At 42.1% G+C, this 25,597-nt stretch overlaps 1 pseudogene; it reads left to right on the forward strand.

The window, feature by feature from the left end:
- Positions 1 to 3,703: 3,703 nt before the first annotated feature.
- LOC145658472 (inosine-5'-monophosphate dehydrogenase 1a-like) lies at positions 3,704 to 20,985 on the forward strand (annotated as a pseudogene).
- The last annotated feature ends 4,612 nt before the right edge of the window (positions 20,986 to 25,597 follow it).

Genomic DNA, 25,597 nt, shown 5'->3' on the forward strand with positions numbered 1-25,597 from the left:
CCAACTTCCTAACAGACAGACCACAATCAGTACGGGTGGGCAACTGCGCCTCATCCACCCTCACCCTCAGCACTGGAGCTCCTCAGGGTTGTGTCCTAAGCCCCCTGCTCTACTCACTGTACACCTACGACTGCACAGCCACTTCCAGCTCCACCATCATTGTCAAGTTTGCTGACGACACCGTTGTCATGGGTCTGATCTCGGACAACGACGAGAGGGCCTACCTGGATTAAACACCTGGAAAACTGGCGCCAGGAAAATTATCTCCTCCTAAACGTCAGTAAGACAAAGGAGCTGATCGTGGATTGCAGCAAGAAGCAGGAGCGGCACTACCAACCTGTGAGGATCAGTGGAACCACGGTGGAGAGAGTAGATAGTTTCAGGTACCTTGGTGTTCACATCTCGCAGGACCTGTCCTTCAGACTGCCCTCCAAGGTACTGCGGAACTTCTATACCTGCACTATCGAGAGCATCCTCACGGGGAACATCACAGTCTGGTTTGGGAATAGCACCAAGCAGGACAGACAAGCACACCAAAGGGTAGTGCGTTCAGCAGAGCGCATCACTCACACGGAACTTCCTGACCTGCAGACCATCTACTACAAGCGGTGCCAGACCAAGGCCAGGAGGATTGTGAAGGACCCCACCCATCCCAACAATAGACTCTTCTCTCTGTTGAGGTCAGGGAGGCGCTTTCGCTCCCTGAAGACCAAGACAGAGAGGCTGAAGAGCAGCTTCTTCCCACAGGCCATTCGGGCCCTGAATCAGGGAAACTGATAAACTGTGGGGACCACCACCACAATGTAACATAACTGTATATCTGTATATATATATTTATATTCAATGACCTTGTTACACAACAACTGTAGATATGTTATTATACGAAATGGATCTGTACATTCTGTAGATTGTGTACATATATACACAACCATATACATTGTACATTGTGTATATAATCATAATGTACATATATTGTACATACATTGTTAATATATTTTGTACATACATAGAATATATATATATATATATATATATATATATATATATATTTATCTTTGCATATATATATTTCACATATAGAGAATGTCTATATTTCTCTATGCACCCGTTTTCTTTTCCTCAGTTTGGACAGAGCACTCTCCACCATTTCACTGCGAGTTATACTGTGTATGACTATGTATGTGACGAATAAACCAAACTTGAACTTGAACTTGAACAGTACTTGTGGTAGCCTTTTTAACTAAGTGTACTTAAAATCAGACATTAGCACACTAAAACATTAAGCATTAAGATAAAAGATAAATCCTTTATGCAAATGCAGTTGTTTCTTAAAGATTGTTTCTTTTAGAAATATAAGTTCTTATCACACCTGTATTAGAATATGAGCCCAGGAGAGTAACCCTAGAACACTAGGAACATTTATGTTACAATTTCCTTGCAAAATCACAAGCCTGATGTGAATATTAAAATAAGAACAACAAATAGATACACCTGTTATCATTTTATTATCCATCTTCACATAATATAGGGAAGGTGCATATGTGCTCATTTCTCCTTTGTTAAAAAAGCACTGACATTTTGCTGCATCAAACATTTGTGTGCCATGCATTTAGTGTGTAGCATAACAACAAACAAATTCTGCAAACTCCTACTTTATGAGCATTAAAGGCGGTTGGGCAGAGTGTTGAGTGAAGCTTCAGAGCTTGACTGTAACCTTGTTATATTTCAATGGCAATGAGGGCAGTACAGGTAGTGACTAAGAGGCTTTCCTTCCCAATCCCTCTGAATGTTGTCTCTGACAACATTCCAGACAGCACTTTAGAGAAAACAGTAGTCCAATGGCAGCAGACAGGCCTTTTTAGGGATCACCACTTACAGAGTCTTACCAAGACACCCAGTAGCTTAATTTTGTTTGGGACAAAGCCTCTATCAGAGCCGTATTTCATTCTACCTGATTCAGCTGCTGCTTGTATGATGCATGTTGGATGAATCTCTTACTCTGCTCCTCAGCTAAGAGAAAGCTCTCCATCTCGATCTGAGGAACAAACTTGGATTGTGTGCGTGGCTCCAGCACAACCACTGGTGAATGCGCACGCAGTGTCCCAGGAGCCGCTCTGTGGTGCAGGTGGAGAGGGGAGGTGGGCGGAGGCCCGGGGCGTCAGCTCACGCAGGGTTGTAGAGGAGGATTGGAGTACTGGACATCGCTTACATGGAGGGCCATGTCTATGAGCACTTTGCCAATGGCAAGCACGACAGCTACCAGATCGACTACCGCCTCATTGTGGGCGACACAGAGCCAGCCAGATTGCAGCTGTCGCCTCGCGACCCTGAGCACCAGGGGCCATTTGGCCACAACACATCTCATGGGCATGAGACTGCAGCTCAGCGCTACAGCGCCACACGCATCCAGGCTGGCTACGAACCAGAGAGGTGAGACTCCTACGGTTTCAAAGGAGTGCTGATCAGCAAAATTAACCATGTTTGCATCACTAGGTTAACGTTAGTGTCACTAAACAAGTTCATTAGGAGTGGACTTTATTTTTCTTTTGGATTGTGTACTTTTAAACTGTTGCACAGACTGGGTTGGGTTCTCAGTGATGTGCAATTTTAGCCCAATTCCATATTGTTGGTCTCAGAAGAACACATTCCTTTCGGGGATTATCATCACATAAAATAGACCTATACATTTACAGTCTCTACAGAGAAATACAGTCATGTCATAGTACAATAAAATGTCCTAATGTGTAAATAGTGATGTTTACTCATTTATAATGTCCAGCACTACTCAAATATAACTGCTTGCCTTCTTTGCCCATCATATTAACATCCCCATGTCAGCAGATTAAAAAGGACCATAAATCTGATTAAGAATTATATTATCAAGACCGATATAATCTGTGTTGTAGAACAGATATGAAAACATTTTGTCATAGCAATGCTCAAAAGCATCACATTCCATTTGTTTTACAGACCCATATCTCTCTACATTTCAATTTACAGAATGGACTAAATTAACTTCCAGGTGTTTAAAGCTCAGTTGGGGGCTGTGTCAGATCCTTTGTGAATAACATAAAGTTGAATATTGGGCAGCCTGACCACGGCTTCAGAACGATTGTATGGATTTGCTACATCACCAGTCCTCCTTTTATAAGCAAGATGATTATTTCAACCCAAGTCAAAAACATTTTTTGTCTCATCCAAACGGAAATTTCACACCTGAACTATTAGGCCACCTAATAGCGTGGACAGTAAAACGGGCGCATCGCCCGTCTGCTCTCTCTTAACATGTCCCGTCGTCATCCACCACGTTGAGAGGATGAGAGTTTTCTCAAACTGAGCAGGTCGAGTCTTTAAAATGTGTAAACTCCAACTGTGATTCTGGGTGATTTAGCTAAGGGCTAGACTTTCGCTTGACTTTGAGAGATGCCACAGAGGCTAGTCTGTAACGGTCGCAGATGAAGACCAGCTGTGTTCCTTGACGTCGTTTTTTGTTGTCTGAAGTACGCGACGCTATCGTCTTGTGAGTAACCCGAGAAGCGGGATTTTCATTCACATTCACTAAGAATAAAGCATCATTGTTCAGTCTTGGAAGTATATCACACTAAATCCGTGTGTACTACTTGAGTACGATAATGACGGTTATTGTTTGCATGCTGCGAATGCGAGACATCGGCTCTCCCGAATAAAAGGATAGCACGTCGAAATGGAGAAAGGGCAAAGCGTAACGAATAGAAATAGCTTTAGCATCCTCGACCAACACCCACTGGATAAATATTTCGATCCGCGGATCAGTAAAACACTTACGTTTTAACTCTGTTTACATGAGAGCGCAGACAGAATAGCCTTTCTTTAGCGTACATCTACTTCTGATGTGACGTGTATTTGCTAGGTTGTTAGTATAATGTATTTTTAGTATCAGTTTTTCTTTGTTTGTTTGTTCTGTGGTCTTTGATTCAGTGATTTTCTGATCCTGCCTGGCTTCATTGACTTTACCTCAGATGAAGTGGTGAGTACTTTTGCAAAATGCACCAAAACAGCTCAGCAGGTTTCCTGACATGCCCCATAAGGGCTTACCAGTGTGTGTGTTTCAGTAAATACAGCACATCTAGTAATGATTTAGTGGAGGGGGCGGGATCTTCCTAATTAATTAGTGAGCTGGCGGTCTCCTCTACCTTCAGTGAGATGGAGGAGCTGAGTCAGTTGCCATGTAGTGCGAACACGACTACAACAGAGGGTGGAGTGTGGCATAGTGTAAGAGAGGGATGAAGGAGTACAAATAAGATGTGCAAAATAGGTGGTGTTGGCATCCCAGGTGCATAGGGTGTGTTGTCACAGGCAGAGAGGCTGAGGGGTGTGTGGGTGTGTGTGTGTGTGTATGACAGTGTGAGGGAGGCGCGAACCAAAATTCCCATGTGTAATGGATATGGGATAGTATATATTGTGGTATTTATATTTGGTGTTACATTTTGTGTGTGTGTGTGTTAGAATGTGGGAGAGAACGTAGGATGTTTTTGTCTGTCTTACCACAGGGAAGTTAAACTGATGCCCTGCTTATAAAAACAGCAATATTTGTGCTTTGAATGTGCACATCCAAGTCACTTGAAGTCAAATTAATAATGGGATAGAGATGTGTGCATATGTGAAAGCTGTCCAAAGTAACACCCCAAACTGTTCTTATCTTTGTGCAATGCATAGTCTGTATGAAAATACAAGCATGAACATAAACAAAGATAATTGTTCTGTAGAACATTGGTTCCTTTCTGTTACCATTTGCGTCTGTCATTCAGGATCTGACCTCTGCTCTGACCCGGAAGATAACCCTGAAGACGCCGCTTATTTCCTCCCCCATGGGTACTGTGACTGAATCCTCCATGGCCATCGCTATGGCTGTGAGTATCCCCCACACACTCAAAACCATGAAGTCCTGTTGCTTTTCCATTTAGCTTTCTGTGATTTTGTATTACAGCTCATGGGTGGTATTGGGATCATCCATCACAATTGCACCCCAGAGTTCCAAGCAAATGAAGTCCGGAAAGTTAAGGTGTCAAACTTTCAGTGAATTGTCTTAATAGGAATATAATGAACAACACGTTGAACATGCAGATTTACACACAAGCTTCCCTGAGGCCTCTCATCAGCAGAGCAATATATGGTGTCATGGCAGAAATTCGAGCAGGGCTTCATCACGGATCCAGTGGTGATGAGTCCACAGCACACGGTCGGAGATGTGTTTGAGGCCAAGGTGCGACACGGCTTCTCTGGAATCCCTGTCACCGAAACCGGCAAGATGGGCAGCAAGCTTGTGGGAATCGTGACGTCACGAGACATTGACTTCCTCTCAGAGAAGGACTATGACCGGCTGTTGGAGGAGGTTTGTGATTCATCTTTGATTGTACATACAATATACAAAAGGTTTTTAAAAACACAAATGAATCACATATGACATACAATGCTTAAAAATATAGGTGGAATAGAACTATCATGAAATTGTGATATTTCTGTGTCAGTGTGTGAAAGAGGGCAATATATATATATATATATAAAAATAAAAAATGTGTATATATATAAGTGTGTGTGTGTGTGTGTGTGTGTGTGTGTATAAAATCACATTCTTTAAACTCACATCTTTTTGTGATTTATTTGTGATATTTGCCAGGCAATGACAAAGAGGGAAGATTTAGTGGTTGCACCAGCAGGTGTTACACTCAAAGAGGCCAATGACATCCTGCAGTGCAGCAAAAAAAGGTCTGATTCTTCATCTTTTCAGCTTGAGAAGTGAAACTGCTTCTAAAGGACTTTGAAAGGTTATTTTCACTTCTCCACTTCTTCTCTGAGTAACGGGTCGGTCGTGGGGACGCTTGTTGATTGCAGGTAAACTGCCCATTGTGAACGACAGTGATGAGCTGGTGGCTATAATTGCTCGCACTGATCTGAAGAAGAACAGAGACTACCCTCTGGCCTCTAAAGACTCCCGCAAACAGCTGCTGTGTGGCGCTGCCATCGTTACCCGTGAGGATGACAAGTACCGGCTGGACCTGCTCGTGCAGGCAGGAGTGGACGTGGTGGTGCTGGTAGGTCTTAAGGTCCTAAAGGGAGTGGGATTAGTCTCCATCCTGAGTATGGTGCCTGAATCAAATGACAAACTATTTTTGCTATGAGGCTGTGTAACACAGGACTGTGATTGCACATAGTGAATTTGGTCTGAAGGCTGTGTCTATTGTTTTAGGACTCATCTCAGGGAAACTCAGTGTTTCAGATCAGCATGATTAACTACATTAAACAGAAGTATCCTGAGCTCCAGGTGGTGGGGGGGGAATGGTGAGTCACAGTTCTCACATTTGCTTGTTCTGTAAACTGAGAGGGTTGAGGTAGGTAAGAATTGATGGTGTTTGGTTCTTTTCATTTGTTGCTGTGTTCACTTTCATCCTTCTTCTCTCTCGCTCTGTCTCTGTGTATGTCTGTGTAGTAGTGACAGCTGCTCAGACGAAGAATTTGATTGATGATGGTGTGGATGCTCTTAGAGTGTGGATGGGTTATCTTTGATAAGACATCGTATACCAGAAAATTGTTTAAAAGCTGGTAATAGCTAAACCACCAGACATAATAGTGATGGATAAACAGCAGAAAAGAGTCATAGTGACGGATGTAGCAATCGCAAGAGATAGCAACATCAGCAACAAGGAACATGAGACGCTAAAAGAAGAGGAAACACTGGCTCTGGTAGCAATCAGAGCACCAGGGGTTTAGGGACGATGACCATCAAACTGGGAGAGTGGCTCCAGCAGATCCCAGGAACAACATCCGAGATCCTCATCCAGAAGAGTGCAGTCGATGGAACACTTGGGATACTATGCAGGCAAATGTATATATTGTAAATTCCTGTTCTTTTTTATCAACATTCTTAGAACATAATTACTGTTCTAAGTTTACAACATCTGGTCGAGGTTTTCGTTTATTCAAGATGCATCCTGTAGTGCCTTTTCACATTTTTGCACTATTTCTTTATTTTGAGTCAAATGTTTCAAATAAAATAATACAATCCACAAGGAAATGAAAACGAGAATTAAATCAAACTTATTGTTTCAGAAAGATTACTACTCATTCACACACCAGGACGCTACATCTTCTGGAGTATTATGCTCACGTTTCTAAACTTTTAAACATTATAATGTATTTCAGTTATGGAAATCAGTTAAACACTATAGGAAGGCCTACAACAGGAATGTACTACAAATACCTTCCTACTCCAGCACCCCTAATCGTCCACTCCCAATGGTGGGATATCCCTGAATAACAGTTGAATGCTATCTTTGCCTATATTTGCCTCTGTCTGTCTTTCAGGAGACTACAATATGAGAGTTACACACTAACATAAAAGATGAATAATGAATTAAGTAAATGCTGCACCGGCTAACATCTACTTTCTTCCCTGTTTTATTACCTGTATTATTATTTATAATATTTGTGAGCTGAAAACATGATATCCACCAAAAACATGATTCACTGACTCATGAACAATGTCAACAAATCTACACACACACACACACACACAGCAGGTGAGTTTTCTGTGGTGGCAGATGGGTCCAAGTGGGCTCATACTGGCCCTGCCCACATGTCGCCTCCTGCAGGTGTCAACCGTAGCCACTGTGCTCCATGTGCCCTTTCTCCTCTGCCACTGCTGGGAGAGGGCTCTGCCCACCCTCCTGACATGCTCCGCTACGCCTCCTGCATACCCCCTTTGTGCTTCAGACAGAGGCCAAAACCACTGGCTTTGCTGGTTCCAGGAACAGCCTGAGGTTGTCCAGGAGAGTGAAAGAATGCTATACCTTGCAAGGTATGATGGTCTTCATTGAAATGGGGGTTAAAAACATTTCAAGCCAGTGTTTTGTGCACTGACATCCCTCCTGCTACCGAAGGCCACCCGAGTGTTTCTTGTGTTTGTGAGTGTGAGGCAAAGGAGTGTGAAAGTGTTTGTGTGGATCAAGATGTAAATGCATGAAATGAAACGTACTGAGGCTATGTTTATTGTCACATATTTTATATCTAGAATGTTGGCCTACCTCCAAGTGAATTTGCACAAAGACCAAACATTTGTGTGGGGTGTTTGTTTGTGCATGTGAATATAGATGTGTGTAGTTCAATGGTGTATACATGTGTACATGTGAGTATGGATGTGTAAGTGTGAAAGATGTGTGTGTGTGTGTGTGTGTGTGAATTATATATTTGTTGGGGGCACATTCATATACTGCCACACTGCTATTCTCTCTGCTACTTTCTGTTTTTCAATTGGCAGAGTGGATTAGGGCCTGTCAGAGAGACTCTGAGAGATCTGGTGAGCCCTGATTGTGATTCTTTTTGTTTCTCTCTCTCTCTCTCTCTCTCTCTCTCTCTCTTTGTGTGTGTGTGTTTGTGTGTGTGTCTCTTGTCAACACAGTGTGAATAATTTTGATTTTAATTGGTTCGTTGTCATGACATTATCTCTCAACTCTCTCAACCGTCTAAATCACACGCGCACACACACAAACAGTTGACACCCCCCATCCTATAGTCCACATTCATTCATGAGAAACAGAAAATTTCAATTTGAAATTTATTGGATTGAATAACAGATCCTTTTCTTTAGAACCATGCACAGCATGGACATGACAATGTTGTGCTAAATGGTGTGATCAAACCCTATCATCATCCTTCCCAGCAAAGCCCTGATCTACTCCTTCTGTAGTGAGCTAAACGCTATTAATAAACTCCCAAACTCCTCCAGTGCTCTCTCACCATTCTGAGCAGAGCCTGTGCCAGGCCTGCAATTTTATCAACTACATCACAGCTGTTTTCTCTCTTCCAAATGTGTAGAGAAAACACACACACACACACACACACACACACGCGCGCGCGCTCTGTATTCTGACAGTCCCTGCAATGCTCCACTGTAATCCTCTTAGCCTGTAAGCGCTGGGCTCTCCCTGCAAACACACCCTAAACCCAGCACAGCATGGGACTATGTGGAAGACCACTTGCACAAACATCGACCGCACAGCTCCTTTTGCCTTTGCTTGCTATAGTTTCAACTGCTCGATGCACTGAAATGCCAAATACAGAGGCTAAAGCTCGAACACATGCGCCATGAACCAGCTGCACCCATTCCGAGGTAAATCAAATACACAGTTGCCAATGTTTAACAAAGCTTTTTGAGCTTTTTACATTTTATTGATTTATTTTTTTTTAAAGAACATGAGGACTTTTTCATTTTTATTTGTTCAGAATGTTAAATAGTAGTAGTCCCAGTAATTTTGTAGTTCCAGTAGTATCGTCATTCAGGTCTCCTTTATCAGGTTTTGGATGGATTGGTAGAAGTTCATATTGACTGGTTATAAACATAGTTCTGATGTAGTCAAGCACAGCGTCTGTCTCTTTGGCCAGTTGGTAATCATAGCCTTTTTATGTGCTCGGGAAACCTTTCTGCATACTACCGATTTCTTTAGCTGGTCCTCCTTGGGAAGTGTGTGGTCCCTTTGAGCAGTACAAAGCTTCCCCAGCCATGGCTCTCCCCATGCGCTGCTGCTTAGTTTTCTTCCCCACTACTTTGTCCCATAACGTCTTCAGGTTCTTTCTTTCACACTTTGGGTTTTGGTTTTCACTCTCTAGAGCCTCTCTTTCACTCTTCAGGTGTTGTCTTTCACTCTCAAGATTCTCTCTTTCACCCTTCAGGTGTTGTCTTTCTCTCTCCAGAGCCTCTCTTTCACTCTTCAGGTGTTGTCTTTCACGCTCTAGATCCTCTCTTTCACTCTTCAGGTGTTGTCTTTCACTCTCAAGATTCTCTCTTTCACCCTTCAGGTGTTGTCTTTCTCTCTCTAGAGCCTCTCTTTCACTCTTCAGGTGTTGTCTTTCACGCTCTAGATCCTCTCTTTCACTCTTCAGGTGTTGTCTTTCACTCTCAAGATTCTCTCTTTCACCCTTCAGGTGTTGTCTTTCACTCTCTAGATCCTCTCTTTCACTCTTCAGGTGCCATCTTTCACTCTGTTCATTTTTTGTCTCCTTCTGCTTCTCCTCCAACTCCTTCCCACTACATTCCTCCTCAAATTTTCCAATTTTAACACAGTGTCGTTTTCTAATTTCCTTCGTATCTACTCTGTCAGGTAGTTCTTGTTGCAATCTACTCATTGCTTTTTGTGTGTTCCTGTCCAACAAAATCTTCGTTTTCTTCTTCTTCGAAGATCTTCTGTGAGAGCAGCAGAACTGCATTTTGCTGCTGCAACCTCCCATTTCTGTCAACAGACTGACCAATTTTACCTTTGTCAAGCAGATTATAAGAATAGCTATTATGACAATGGTTCCATGTGACATCACAGTTTTGGTTTTGTTGACAATTCCATTGTCATCACACAGAATAGAATAAACTATTGTGGGCTTGCTTTCTTTTCACTTTAGCCTTAATTAGATTAATTAGATTCATATGTTTGCTTTAGATTTGCCTTTTTACATTTTATTTATACCATGAAAAACAATACAGAAATAATTAAAGAAGTCAAAGCCTTTGTCACAGTCTCTCCAGACATGCCTTTCTCTGGTTGTCAAAAAGACAAAAGAGATGACTATGGACTACAGAAGGATGCAAATGCCTCACACCCCAATACATACAGTGAAGAGTGAGAACATACACTCTCTTAAAATCACAAACAATCTCTCATGGTCCCTGAGCACTTTTTCCTTAGTGAAGAAAGCTCTGCTTCCTGAGGAGACTGAAGAAGGACAGCATGTCCGTCATCCTGATCTGGTCTGCAACAGCATCATAGAGAGTGTCCCGACCTGCGCCATCGCTGTCTGGTACTGGCACTGCTCCCCCTGCTCTTTTGGATTGTTTAGTTGAATTTAGCAGTCTGCTCTCAAATTTTCTGTGCCTGTTTTCTGGGATTCTGAAATTCAGGCAATGTTTTTGTTGTTCTTCTGCAACACTATTAAAACTCTGAACTCCTCAAACTATTTTACTTCTCTAAGTAAATCTGTCACACATTTGTCTAGTACAGAATTATTAGATTTCTTTCTTTGACCATAAGGAAAATACACACATTTACATATTTCTTTGTGTTGGATAAGAGATTAAGGACACTTCCTGAGGCAGAGAATGATTGGTCAGTAGTACATTAGAATGGCCCTACATACATTTCATCATTCCATATCTTTTCAGTGGTTATCAAAACCATTTATACACTTTTGCAGTTAAACAATGTTAAGATATTGATTAGTGTTTCAGTCAAATCAGTCTAACTCTGAAAGTATGTGATTACCTTCCATATGAGATGCTATTTAAGACTACACACACATCAGATTTTGCAATGAAAAGATGCACACATGCATACATGATAAAACAAAGGCAAATAGTCATTGTACACACACACACACACACACACACACACACACACACGTTTTAGGCTCCTTTTGTCATTCAGTTTTGAAAGAAGGAGATGGAGGGCATGTCAGTATGCAGCAGTAGCCATAGTATTGGAACAGATGGGTCAGCATGGTAAGGGCAAACAGAACGTTGGTCAGGGTGTATCACTGGTCTCCATTGCATCTCAGTGATTCAAAATTCAGAACTAAAATATTAGAAAAAACACTCTCAAAGCATAGAGGGTCAAGTCAGTAGTTGCACTAATATCAGAATTTGTATCAAGATATTTTTAAGTGAGAAATTTTTAAGTGAGAAATAAGTTTAGCCCTCATTAAAAATGCTGTAATTTCAACTCTTTGACACTCTTGGAAAAATAAATGTAATATTTTGTTCAAAATATTATTTATTTGGGGAAAAAAGTGATCTGCAGGCACTGCGGATTCTTGCCCTGCTAGAGATGATTAAGAAAAGAGGTTAAATTGATTAGGAATTCTAACCTGTAGTAATAAACAGTATAAATTGATATGAAATGAAATAGGCAGATGCTGACTGTATATGAATTGTATGGGGCAGCAGTGTCTCACAAAGACTGGAGCACAGCAATGATGTCATCATGTCATGGGTGTGAAAAGAAGGTCTCTAGGAAATAGGCTTCGTCAAGGGGCATGGGGGCTGGGGCCAAAAGACAGAGCGCAGGAGACTAATGAATGAAGATGGAGAACCCCTCTGTTCGCTACTGTAATATACACAGTAATGAGAGGTAGAGGAGCAAAGACTCTTCATCAGGCCCTCAGCCAGCCTGGCACTAGCTCATCAACAGATGTCTCCCTCTCTGAGAGAGAGAGAGAGAGAGAGAGAGAGAGAGAGAGAGAGAGAGAGAGAGAGAGAGAGAGAGTGAGAGAGAGGGTCTTATTGAATTATATGCTTTGTTGTCATCTGTGTAGCATTACTACAGATTCTTTTTAACTCAGTATCTGCAATGTTTGGTTTAGAATCACAGATGAGGATGTGTTTAATGTGACGTGGTTGGTTTACGTCTCACAAATGTCAATTGTCTTCATTAATGTTCCATCTGAAATATTAATGTTCACAGCAGAGACCTCATCAATATTCATCAACCCGGAAACGTTGCACAATCTCCTGTTAAAATTTCATGAGATGGCGTGTCTCTAACATAATATGATTGTGTGTGTGTGCGTGTGTGTGTGTGTGTGTGTGTGTGTGTGTAAAGTACATGTCAAGTTCACATGTGTTTGTGTATGTATATAGGTTCAGGAAGAAGCTAAGGGTTTTGACCTCAGCATAGACTTCACTGGTGCTGACATCATCACCAGCTAAGTGACCTGTTCCTCTCATCCTGGTGTGTGTCTGTGTGTGTGTGTGTGTGTGTGTGTGTGTGTGTGTGTGTGTGTGTGTGTGTGTGTGTGTGTGTGTGTCTGTGCGTGTGTGTGTCCAGCTGTGATCGGCCCTTACTCATACACATTTCACTTGGCTGACACACAGTGAAAAAAGTGCATTTACAGTCCTCTGTGGTCTCATTGCCAGCCCAGATTTCCAAAACTTATTATATATTTTACATATGTAGTAGTCATTATATATTATTTGAAACTACAATTTTGAACTGTGTTTCAGTGTTGTGTAATTACTGAATAGGGCTTAAATAAAACCATTGTCATTGTAAGAAGGCTCAACAGCAGTACTCATCTACTCATCTACCACACATTTCACTGTGTGTTGTACTGTGTAAGACTATGTATGTGACAAATAAACCAAACTTGAAACTTGAAAAAACAAGATGTGGGTTAAGATGAATCTACTTCCCTTTTCATGTACACTGAAAAACATCAGTTTTTCAAATGCTAGGATATATTTTGTCTACAAACACATTTCTATTTATGGTCTTTCTTATCTTTTATAGCATCAAGGGTTCTTTGGAAGGTCAGCAGAAAATGGAAGAGAGGAAGCTGTGTGTGAGTGAATGCTTGTGTGTAATGTCATTTTCTATGTTGAGTGTAGTAGCTCTGTGATGTACTCTGGAGAGCTGAAGTTTGAGAAGAGGACCATGTCTGCTCAGGTGGAGGGGGGTGTTCATGGCCTGCACTCGTAAGTCTTCGTCCTCTCTGCTCACTAAACTCCTACTACCGAATCCATCATGCTCAGTGGCTCTTTTAGGGAACACTCCACCAACTGTCAAGCAGTGCCACAAAAGCACTCAAGGACTGGAAAATAACCTGTGTGTGTCTGTTCTCACAGTTTGCAGGCACAGTGTTATAAATAATAATACACAGCAATAGACCCCTGCTGATCTCCACTGAAATCTGAATGGACATGAAGCTGACAATTTATTTATGAATAATTAATTCAGATAAATTGTGGGTTTCTAATAGATAACAGGGTCATGACATAATGAGTAATGCCTCTATAGATTTCTATTCATGTCTTCAAGTAATTCATGTACATACATTGAATTGAAATAAAACAGGCTTTGGCATGACTGGACAGAGCATTGTAATGTAAACGTCAGTACTATGCACATTTTGCAGTGTGGACTTTTATAAAGTCATGAGCTCTGTGCAGATATAGACTGTAGAGCTCTATATTGAATTGTGGATGAGCATATTAAAACCACAAGGCGGAGCTTCGAGAGAGAGAGAGAGAGAGAGAGAGAGAGAGAGAGAGAGAGAGAGAGAGAGAGAGAGAGAGAGAGAGAGGGGATGAAACAGCTGTTTAATGTTCAACAAATGGAAAGAAGAAGACAATTATGAAAATCAGTAGAACTATTAGCAAAGTTGAAACTAGTTAATATTTTGTGACAGCAGAGTGGCTCTAGATCCCTGTGGCAGGGATTACGGACGATCACGGACTACAGGAGCCCACCCTCCGGACTGATGAGTGCGGATGAGTCTCTGGCGAACGAGCTGAATACATTCTTCGCTCGCTTCGAGGCTACATCTAGCAGCGCTAATGCTAACGGCGCTAATGCTAGCAGCGCTAATGCTAACGGCGCTAATGCTAGCAGCGCTAATGCTAACGGCGCTAGTGCTAACAGCACTAATGCTAGCAGCGCTAGTGCTAATGGCACTATCGGCGCAGCCAATGGCACATGCGCGAGGCCCACCATAGAACAGCGCCCTCTCATCATCACGGAGAGTGACGTGAGAAGAGTGTTTAAAAGGGTGAATACCAGGAAGGCGATGGGAGCAGACGGTATCTGCGGGAGGGTCCTCAAAGCCTGCGCAGATCAGCTAGCCCCGGTATTCACCGACATCTTCAATCTCTCCCTGACGCTCGGTATCGTCCCGTCCAGCTTCAAGCGATCCACCATCGTCCCCGTCCCGAAGAAACCTCGACCCTCCGACCTCAATGACTACCGACCTGTCGCCCTCACATCAGTCGTGATGAAGTGCTTTAAAAAGCTACTCGGAGACTTCATCACATCTTCACTGCCAGCCTCCATGGACCCACTGCAGTTTGCATACCGCCACAACCGCTCCACTGACGATGCAATTGCACATCTGCTCCACACTACACCGACTCACCTGGACGAAGGGAGGGGAAATTATGTTAAAATGCTATTTGTCGACTACAGTTCTCCCTACTCACTACTAAGTTGGGGGATCTAGGACTGCATACATCCCTGTGCGACTGGATCTCCAACTTCCTAACAGACAGACCACAATCAGTACGGGTGGGCAACTGCGCCTCATCCACCCTCACCCTCAGCACTGGAGCTCCTCAGGGTTGTGTCCTAAGCCCCCTGCTCTACTCACTGTACACCTACGACTGCACAGCCACTTCCAGCTCCACCATCATTGTCAAGTTTGCTGACGACACCGTTGTCATGGGTCTGATCTCGGACAACGACGAGAGGGCCTACCTGGATTAAACACCTGGAAAACTGGCGCCAGGAAAATTATCTCCTCCTAAACGTCAGTAAGACAAAGGAGCTGATCGTGGATTGCAGCAAGAAGCAGGAGCGGCACTACCAACCTGTGAGGATCAGTGGAACCACGGTGGAGAGAGTAGATAGTTTCAGGTACCTTGGTGTTCACATCTCGCAGGATCTGTCCTTCAGACTGCCCTCCAAGGTACTGCGGAACTTCTATACCTGCACTATCGAGAGCATCCTCACGGGGAACATCACAGTCTGGTTTGGGAATAGCACCAAGCAGGACAGACAAGCACACCAAAGGGTAGTGCGTTCAGCAGAGCGCATCACTCACACGGAACTTCCTGACCTGCAGACCATCTACTACAAGCGGTGCCAGACCAAGGCCAGGAGGAGTGTGAAGGACCCCACCCATCCCAACAATAGACTCTTCTCTCTGTTGAGGTCAGGGAGGCGCTTTCGCTCCCTGAAGACCAAGACAGAGAGGCTGAAGAGCAGCTTCTTCCCACAGGCCATTCGGGCCCTGAATCAGGGAAACTGATAAACTGTGGGGACCACCACCACAATGTAACATAACTGTATATCTGTATATATATATTTATATTCAATGACCTTGTTACACAACAACTGTAGATATGTTATTATACGAAATGGATCTGTACATTCTGTAGATTGTGTACATATATACACAACCATATACATTGTACATTGTGTATATAATCATAATGTACATATATTGTACATACATTGTTAATATATTTTGTACATACATAGAATATATATATATATATATATATATATATATATATATATATATATATATTTATCTTTGCATATATATATTTCACATATAGAGAATGTCTATATTTCTCTATGCACCCGTTTTCTTTTCCTCAGTTTGGACAGAGCACTCTCCACCATTTCACTGCGAGTTATACTGTGTATGACTATGTATGTGACGAATAAACCAAACTTGAACTTGAACTTGAACAGTACTTGTGGTAGCCTTTTTAACTAAGTGTACTTAAAATCAGACATTAGCACACTAAAACATTAAGCATTAAGATAAAAGATAAATCCTTTATGCAAATGCAGTTGTTTCTTAAAGATTGTTTCTTTTAGAAATATAAGTTCTTATCACACCTGTATTAGAATATGAGCCCAGGAGAGTAACCCTAGAACACTAGGAACATTTATGTTACAATTTCCTTGCAAAATCACAAGCCTGATGTGAATATTAAAATAAGAACAACAAATAGATACACCTGTTATCATTTTATTATCCATCTTCACATAATATAGGGAAGGTGCATATGTGCTCATTTCTCCTTTGTTAAAAAAGCACTGACATTTTGCTGCATCAAACATTTGTGTGCCATGCATTTAGTGTGTAGCATAACAACAAACAAATTCTGCAAACTCCTACTTTATGAGCATTAAAGGCGGTTGGGCAGAGTGTTGAGTGAAGCTTCAGAGCTTGACTGTAACCTTGTTATATTTCAATGGCAATGAGGGCAGTACAGGTAGTGACTAAGAGGCTTTCCTTCCCAATCCCTCTGAATGTTGTCTCTGACAACATTCCAGACAGCACTTTAGAGAAAACAGTAGTCCAATGGCAGCAGACAGGCCTTTTTAGGGATCACCACTTACAGAGTCTTACCAAGACACCCAGTAGCTTTATTTTGTTTGGGACGAAGCCTCTATCAGAGCCGTATTTCATTCTACCTGATTCAGCTGCTGCTTGTATGATGCATGTTGGATGAATCTCTTACTCTGCTCCTCAGCTAAGAGAAAGCTCTCCATCTCGATCTGAGGAACAAACTTGGATTGTGTGCGTGGCTCCAGCACAACCACTGGTGAATGCGCACGCAGTGTCCCAGGAGCTGCTCTGTGGTGCAGGTGGAGAGGGGAGGTGGGCGGAGGCCCGGGGCGTCAGCTCACGCAGGGTTGTAGAGGAGGATTGGAGTACTGGACATCGCTTACATGGAGGGCCATGTCTATGAGCACTTTGCCAATGGCAAGCACGACAGCTACCAGATCGACTACCGCCTCATTGTGGGCGACACAGAGCCAGCCAGATTGCAGCTGTCGCCTCGCGACCCTGAGCACCAGGGGCTATTTGGCCACAACACATCTCATGGGCATGAGACTGCAGCTCAGCGCTACAGCGCCACGCGCATCCAGGCTGGCTACGAACCAGAGAGGTGAGACTCCTACGGTTTCAAAGGAGTGCTGATCAGCAAAATTAACCATGTTTGCATCACTAGGTTAACGTTAGTGTCACTAAACAAGTTCATTAGGAGTGGACTTTATTTTTCTTTTGGATTGTGTACTTTTAAACTGTTGCACAGACTGGGTTGGGTTCTCAGTGATGTGCAATTTTAGCCCAATTCCATATTGTTGGTCTCAGAAGAACACATTCCTTTCGGGGATTATCATCACATAAAATAGACCTATACATTTACAGTCTCTACAGAGAAATACAGTCATGTCATAGTATAATAAAATGTCCTAATGTGTAAATAGTGATGTTTACTCATTTATAATGTCCAGCACTACTCAAATATAACTGCTTGCCTTCTTTGCCCATCATATTAACATCCCCATGTCAGCAGATTAAAAAGGACCATAAATCTGATTAAGAATTATATTATCAAGACCGATATAATCTGTGTTGTAGAACAGATATGAAAACATTTTGTCATAGCAATGCTCAAAAGCATCACATTCCATTTGTTTTACAGACCCATATCTCTCTACATTTCAATTTACAGAATGGACTAAATTAACTTCCAGGTGTTTAAAGCTCAGTTGGGGGCTGTGTCAGATCCTTTGTGAATAACATAAAGTTGAATATTGGGCAGCCTGACCACGGCTTCAAAACGATTGTATGGATTTGCTACATCACCAGTCCTCCTTTTATAAGCAAGATGATTATTTCAACCCAAGTCAAAAACATTTTTGTCTCATCCAAACGGAAATTTCACACCTGAACTGGGCTGGCCACCTAATAGCGTGGACAGTAAAACAAAGGCGCATCGCCCGTCTGCTCTCTCTTAACATGTCCCGTCGTCATCCACCACGTTGAGAGGATGAGAGTTTTCTCAAACTGAGCAGGTCGAGTCTTTAAAATGTGTAAACTCCAACTGTGATTCTGGGTGATTTAGCTAAGGGCTAGACTTTCGCTTGACTTTGAGAGATGCCACAGAGGCTAGTCTGTAACTGTCGCAGATGAAGACCAGCTGTGTTCCTTGACGTCGTTTTTTGTTGTCTGAAGTACGCGACGCTATCGTCTTGTGAGTGACCCGAGAAGCGGGATTTTCATTCACATTCACTAAGAATAAAGCATCATTGTTCAGTCTTGGAAGTATATCACACTAAATCCGTGTGTACTACTTGAGTACGATAATGACGGTTATTGTTTGCATGCTGCGAATGCGAGACATCGGCTCTCCCGAATAAAAGGATAGCACGTCGAAATGGAGAAAGGGCAAAGCGTAACGAATAGAAATAGCTTTAGCATCCTCGGCCAACACCCACTGGATAAATATTTCGATCCGCGGATCAGTAAAACGCTTACGTTTTAACTCTGTTTACATGAGAGCACAGACAGAATAGCCTTTCTTTAGCGTACATCTACTTCTGATGTGACTTGTATTTGCTAGGTTGTTAGTATAATGTATTTTTAGTATCAGTTTTTCTTTGTTTGTTTGTTCTGTGGTCTTTGATTCAGTGATTTTCTGATCCTGCCTGGCTTCATTGACTTTACCTCAGATGAAGTGGTGAGTACTTTTGCAAAATGCACCAAAACAGCTCAGCAGGTTTCCTGACATGCCCCATAAGGGCTTACCAGTGTGTGTGTTTCAGTAAATACAGCACATCTAGTAATGATTTAGTGGAGGGGGCGGGATCTTCCTAATTAATTAGTGAGCTTAATAGGAATATAATGAACAACATGTTGAACATGCAGATTTACACACAAGCTTCCCTGAGGCCTCTCATCAGCAGAGCAATATATGGTGTCATGGCAGAAATTCGAGCAGGGCTTCATCACGGATCCGGTGGTGATGAGTCCACAGCACACGGTCGGAGATGTGTTTGAGGCCAAGGTGCGACACGGCTTCTCTGGAATCCCTGTCACCGAAACCGGCAAGATGGGCAGCAAGCTTGTGGGAATCGTGACGTCACGAGACATTGACTTCCTCTCAGAGAAGGACTATGACCGGCTGTTGGAGGAGGTTTGTGATTCATCTTTGATTGTACATACAATATACAAAAGGTTTTTAAAAACACAAATGAATCACATATGACATACAATGCTTAAAAATATAGGTGGAATAGAACTATCATGAAATTGTGATATTTCTGTGTCAGTGTGTGAAAGAGGGCAATATATATATATATATATAAAAATAAAAAATATGTATATATATAAGTGTGTGTGTGTGTGTGTGTGTGTGTGTGTGTGTGTGTGTGTGTGTGTGTGTGTAAAATCACATTCTTTAAACTCACATCTTTTTGTGATTTATTTGTGATATTTGCCAGGCAATGACAAAGAGGGAAGATTTAGTGGTTGCACCAGCAGGTGTTACACTCAAAGAGGCCAATGACATCCTGCAGTGCAGCAAAAAAAGGTCTGATTCTTCATCTTTTCAGCTTGAGAAGTGAAACTGCTTCTAAAGGACTTTGAAAGGTTATTTTCACTTCTCCACTTCTTCTCTGAGTAACGGGTCGGTCGTGGGGACGCTTGTTGATTGCAGGTAAACTGCCCATTGTGAACGACAGTGATGAGCTGGTGGCTATAATTGCTCGCACTGATCTGAAGAAGAACAGAGACTACCCTCTGGCCTCTAAAGACTCCCGCAAACAGCTGCTGTGTGGCGCTGCCATCGTTACCCGTGAGGATGACAAGTACCGGCTGGACCTGCTCGTGCAGGCAGGAGTGGACGTGGTGGTGCTGGTAGGTCTTAATGTCCTAAAGGGAGTGGGATTAGTCTCCATCCTGAGTATGGTGCCTGAATCAAATGACAAACTATTTTTGCTATGAGGCTGTGTAACACAGGACTGTGATTGGACATAGTGAATTTGGTCTGAAGGCTGTGTCTATTGTTTTAGGACTCATCTCAGGGAAACTCGGTGTTTCAGATCAGCATGATTAACTACATTAAACAGAAGTATCCTGAGCTCCAGGTGGTGGGGGGGAATGGTGAGTCACAGTTCTCACATTTGCTTGTTCTGTAAACTGAGAGGGTTGAGGTAGGTAAGAATTGATGGTGTTTGGTTCTTTTCATTTGTTGCTGTGTTCACTTTCATCCTTCTCTCTCGCTCTGTCTCTGTGTATGTCTGTGTAGTAGTGACAGCTGCTCAGACGAAGAATTTGATTGATGATGGTGTGGATGCTCTTAGAGTGTGGATGGGTTATCTTTGATAAGACATCGTATACCAGAAAATTGTTTAAAAGATGGTAATAGCTAAACCACCAGACATAATAGTGATGGATAAACAGCAGAAAAGAGTCATAGTGACGGATGTAGCAATCGCAAGAGATAGCAACATCAGCAACAAGGAACATGAGACGCTAAAAGAAGAGGAAACACTGGCTCTGGTAGCAATCAGGGCACCAGGGGTTTAGGGACGATGACCATCAAACTGGGAGAGTGGCTCCAGCAGATCCCAGGAACAACATCCGAGATCCTCATCCAGAAGAGTGCAGTCGATGGAACACTTGGGATACTATGCAGGCAAATGTATATATTGTAAATTCCTGTTCTTTTTTATCAACATTCTTAGAACATAATTACTGTTCTAAGTTTACAACATCTGGTCGAGGTTTTCGTTTATTCAAGATGCATCCTGTAGTGCCTTTTCACATTTTTGCACTATTTCTTTATTTTGAGTCAAATGTTTCAAATAAAATAATACAATCCACAAGGAAATGAAAACGAGAATTAAATCAAACTTATTCTTTCAGAAAGATTACTACTCATTCACACACCAGGACGCTACATCTTCTGGAGTATTATGCTCACGTTTCTAAACTTTTAAACATTATAATGTATTTCAGTTATGGAAATCAGTTAAACACTATAGGAAGGCCTACAACAGGAATGTACTACAAATACCTTCCTACTCCAGCACCCCTAATCGTCCACTCCCAATGGTGGGATATCCCTGAATAACAGTTGAATGCTATCTTTGCCTATATTTGCCTCTGTCTGTCTTTCAGGAGACTACAATATGAGAGTTACACACTAACATAAAAGATGAATAATGAATTAAGTAAATGCTGCACTGGCTAACATCTACTTTCTTCCCTGTTTTATTACCTGTATTATTATTTATAATATTTGTGAGCTGAAAACATGATATCCACCAAAAACATGATTGACTGACTCATGAACAATGTCAACAAATCTACACACACACACACACACACAGCAGGTGAGTTTTCTGTGGTGGCAGATGGGTCCAAGTGGGCTCATACTGGCCCTGCCCACATGTCGCCTCCTGCAGGTGTCAACCGTAGCCACTGTGCTCCATGTGCCCTTTCTCCTCTGCCACTGCTGGGAGAGGGCTCTGCCCACCCTCCTGACATGCTCCGCTACGCCTCCTGCATACCCCCTTTGTGCTTCAGACAGAGGCCAAAACCACTGGCTTTGCTGGTTCCAGGAACAGCCTGAGGTTGTCCAGGAGAGTGAAAGAATGCTATACCTTGCAAGGTATGATGGTCTTCATTGAAATGGGGGTTAAAAACATTTCAAGCCAGTGTTTTGTGCACTGACATCCCTCCTGCTACCGAAGGCCACCCGAGTGTTTCTTGTGTTTGTGAGTGTGAGGCAAAGGAGTGTGAAAGTGTTTGTGTGGATCAAGATGTAAATGCATGAAATGAAACGTACTGAGGCTATGTTTATTGTCACATATTTTATATCTAGAATGTTGGCCTACCTCCAAGTGAATTTGCACAAAGACCAAACATTTGTGTGGGGTGTTTGTTTGTGCATGTGAATATAGATGTGTGTAGTTCAATGGTGTATACATGTGTACATGTGAGTATGGATGTGTAAGTGTGAAAGATGTGTGTGTGTGTGTGTGTGAATTATATATTTGTTGGGGGCACATTCATATACTGCCACACTGCTATTCTCTCTGCTACTTTCTGTTTTTCAATTGGCGGAGTGGATTAGGGCCTGTCAGAGAGACTCTGAGAGATCTGGTGAGCCCTGATTGTGATTCTTTTTGTTTCCCTCTCTCTCTCTTTGTGTGTGTGTGTTTGTGTGTGTGTCTCTTGTCAACACAGTGTGAATAATTTTGATTTTAATTGGTTCGTTGTCATGAAATTATCTCTCAACTCTCTCAACCGTCTAAATCACACGCGCACGCACACAAACAGTTGACACCCCCCATCCTATAGTCCACATTCATTCATGAGAAACAGAAAATTTGAATTTGAAATTTATTGGATTGAATAACAAAGATCCTTTTCTTTAGAACCATACACAAGCATGGACAATGACAATGTTGTGCTAAATGGTGTGATCAAACCCTATCATCATCCTTCCCAGCAAAGCCCTGATCTAATCCTTCTGTAGTGAGCTAAACGCTATTAATAAACTCCCAAACTCCTCCAGTGCTCTCTCACCATTCTGAGCAGAGCCTGTGCCAGGCCTGCAATTTTATCAACTACATCACAGCTGTTTTCTCTCTTCCAAATGTGTAGAGAAAACACACACACGCGCGCGCGCGCTCTGTATTCTGACAGTCCCTGCAATGCTCCACTGTAATCCTCTTAGCCTGTAAGCGCTGGGCTCTCCCTGCAAACACACCCTAAACCCAACACAGCATGGGACTATGTGGAAGACCACTTGCACAAACATCGACCGCACAGCTCCTTTTGCCTTTGCTTGCTATAGTTTCAACTGCTCGATGCACTGAAATGCCAAATACAGAGGCTAAAGCTCGAACACATGCGCCATGAACCAGCTGCACCCATTCCGAGGTAAATCAAATACACAGTTGCCAATGTTTAAAAAAGCTTTTTGAGCTTTTTATATTTTATTGATTTATTTTTTTTTAAAGAACATGAGGACTTTTTCATTTTTATTTGTTCAGAATGTTAAATAGTAGTAGTCCCAGTAATTTTGTAGTTCCAGTAGTATCGTCATTCAGGTCTCCTTTATCAGGTTTTGGATGGATTGGTAGAAGTTCATATTGACTGGTTATAAACATAGTTCTGATGTAGTCAAGCACAGCGTCTGTCTCTTTGGCCAGTTGGTAATCATAGCCTTTTTATGTGCTCGGGAAACCTTTCTGCATACTACCGATTTCTTTAGCTGGTCCTCCTTGGGAAGTGTGTGGTCCCTTTGAGCAGTACAAAGCTTCCCCAGCCATGGCTCTCCCCATGCGCTGCTGCTTAGTTTTCTTCCCCACTACTTTGTCCCATAACGTCTTCAGGTTCTTTCTTTCACACTTTGGGTTTTGGTTTTCACTCTCTAGAGCCTCTCTTTCACTCTTCAGGTGTTGTCTTTCACTCTCAAGATTCTCTCTTTCACCCTTCAGGTGTTGTCTTTCTCTCTCCAGAGCCTCTCTTTCACTCTTCAGGTGTTGTCTTTCACGCTCTAGATCCTCTCTTTCACTCTTCAGGTGTTGTCTTTCACTCTCAAGATTCTCTCTTTCACCCTTCAGGTGTTGTCTTTCTCTCTCTAGAGCCTCTCTTTCACTCTTCAGGTGTTGTCTTTCACGCTCTAGATCCTCTCTTTCACTCTTCAGGTGTTGTCTTTCACTCTCAAGATTCTCTCTTTCACCCTTCAGGTGTTGTCTTTCACTCTCTAGATCCTCTCTTTCACTCTTCAGGTGCCATCTTTCACTCTGTTCATTTTTTGTCTCCTTCTGCTTCTCCTCCAACTCCTTCCCACTACATTCCTCCTCAAATTTTCCAATTTTAACACAGTGTCGTTTTCTAATTTCCTTCGTATCTACTCTGTCAGGTAGTTCTTGTTGCAATCTACTCATTGCTTTTTGTGTGTTCCTGTCCAACAAAATCTTCGTTTTCTTCTTCTTCGAAGATCTTCTGTGAGAGCAGCAGAACTGCATTTTGCTGCTGCAACCTCCCATTTCTGTCAACAGACTGACCAATTTTACCTTTGTCAAGCAGATTATAAGAATAGCTATTATGACAATGGTTCCATGTGACATCACAGTTTTGGTTTTGTTGACAATTCCATTGTCATCACACAGAATAGAATAAACTATTGTGGGCTTGCTTTCTTTTCACTTTAGCCTTAATTAGATTAATTAGATTCATATGTTTGCTTTAGATTTGCCTTTTTACATTTTATTTATACCATGAAAAACAATACAGAAATAATTAAAGAAGTCAAAGCCTTTGTCACAGTCTCTCCAGACATGCCTTTCTCTGGTTGTCAAAAAGACAAAAGAGATGACTATGGACTACAGAAGGATGCAAATGCCTCACACCCCAATACATACAGTGAAGAGTGAGAACATACACTCTCTTAAAATCACAAACAATCTCTCATGGTCCCTGAGCACTTTTTCCTTAGTGAAGAAAGCTCTGCTTCCTGAGGAGACTGAAGAAGGACAGCATGTCCGTCATCCTGATCTGGTCTGCAACAGCATCATAGAGAGTGTCCCGACCTGCGCCATCGCTGTCTGGTACTGGCACTGCTCCCCCTGCTCTTTTGGATTGTTTAGTTGAATTTAGCAGTCTGCTCTCAAATTTTCTGTGCCTGTTTTCTGGGATTCTGAAATTCAGGCAATGTTTTTGTTGTTCTTCTGCAACACTATTAAAACTCTGAACTCCTCAAACTATTTTACTTCTCTAAGTAAATCTGTCACACATTTGTCTAGTACAGAATTATTAGATTTCTTTCTTTGACCATAAGGAAAATACACACATTTACATATTTCTTTGTGTTTCTCTCTATCGCTCTCCTTTTCTCAGAGAGTTGGATAAGAGATTAAGGACACTTCCTGAGGCAGAGAATGATTGGTCAGTAGTACATTAGAATGGCCCTACATACATTTCATCATTCCATATCTTTTCAGTGGTTATCAAAACCATTTATACACTTTTGCAGTTAAACAATGTTAAGATATTGATTAGTGTTTCAGTCAAATCAGTCTAACTCTGAAAGTATGTGATTACCTTCCATATGAGATGCTATTTAAGACTACACACACATCAGATTTTGCAATGAAAAGATGCACACATGCATACATGATAAAACAAAGGCAAATAGTCATTGTACACACACACACACACACACACACACACACGTTTTAGGCTCCTTTTGTCATTCAGT

The sequence above is a fragment of the Electrophorus electricus genome, chromosome 6 (assembly GCF_041902795.1).
Source record: "Electrophorus electricus isolate QZ-2024a chromosome 6, ASM4190279v1, whole genome shotgun sequence".
NCBI lineage: Eukaryota > Metazoa > Chordata > Actinopteri > Gymnotiformes > Gymnotidae > Electrophorus > Electrophorus electricus.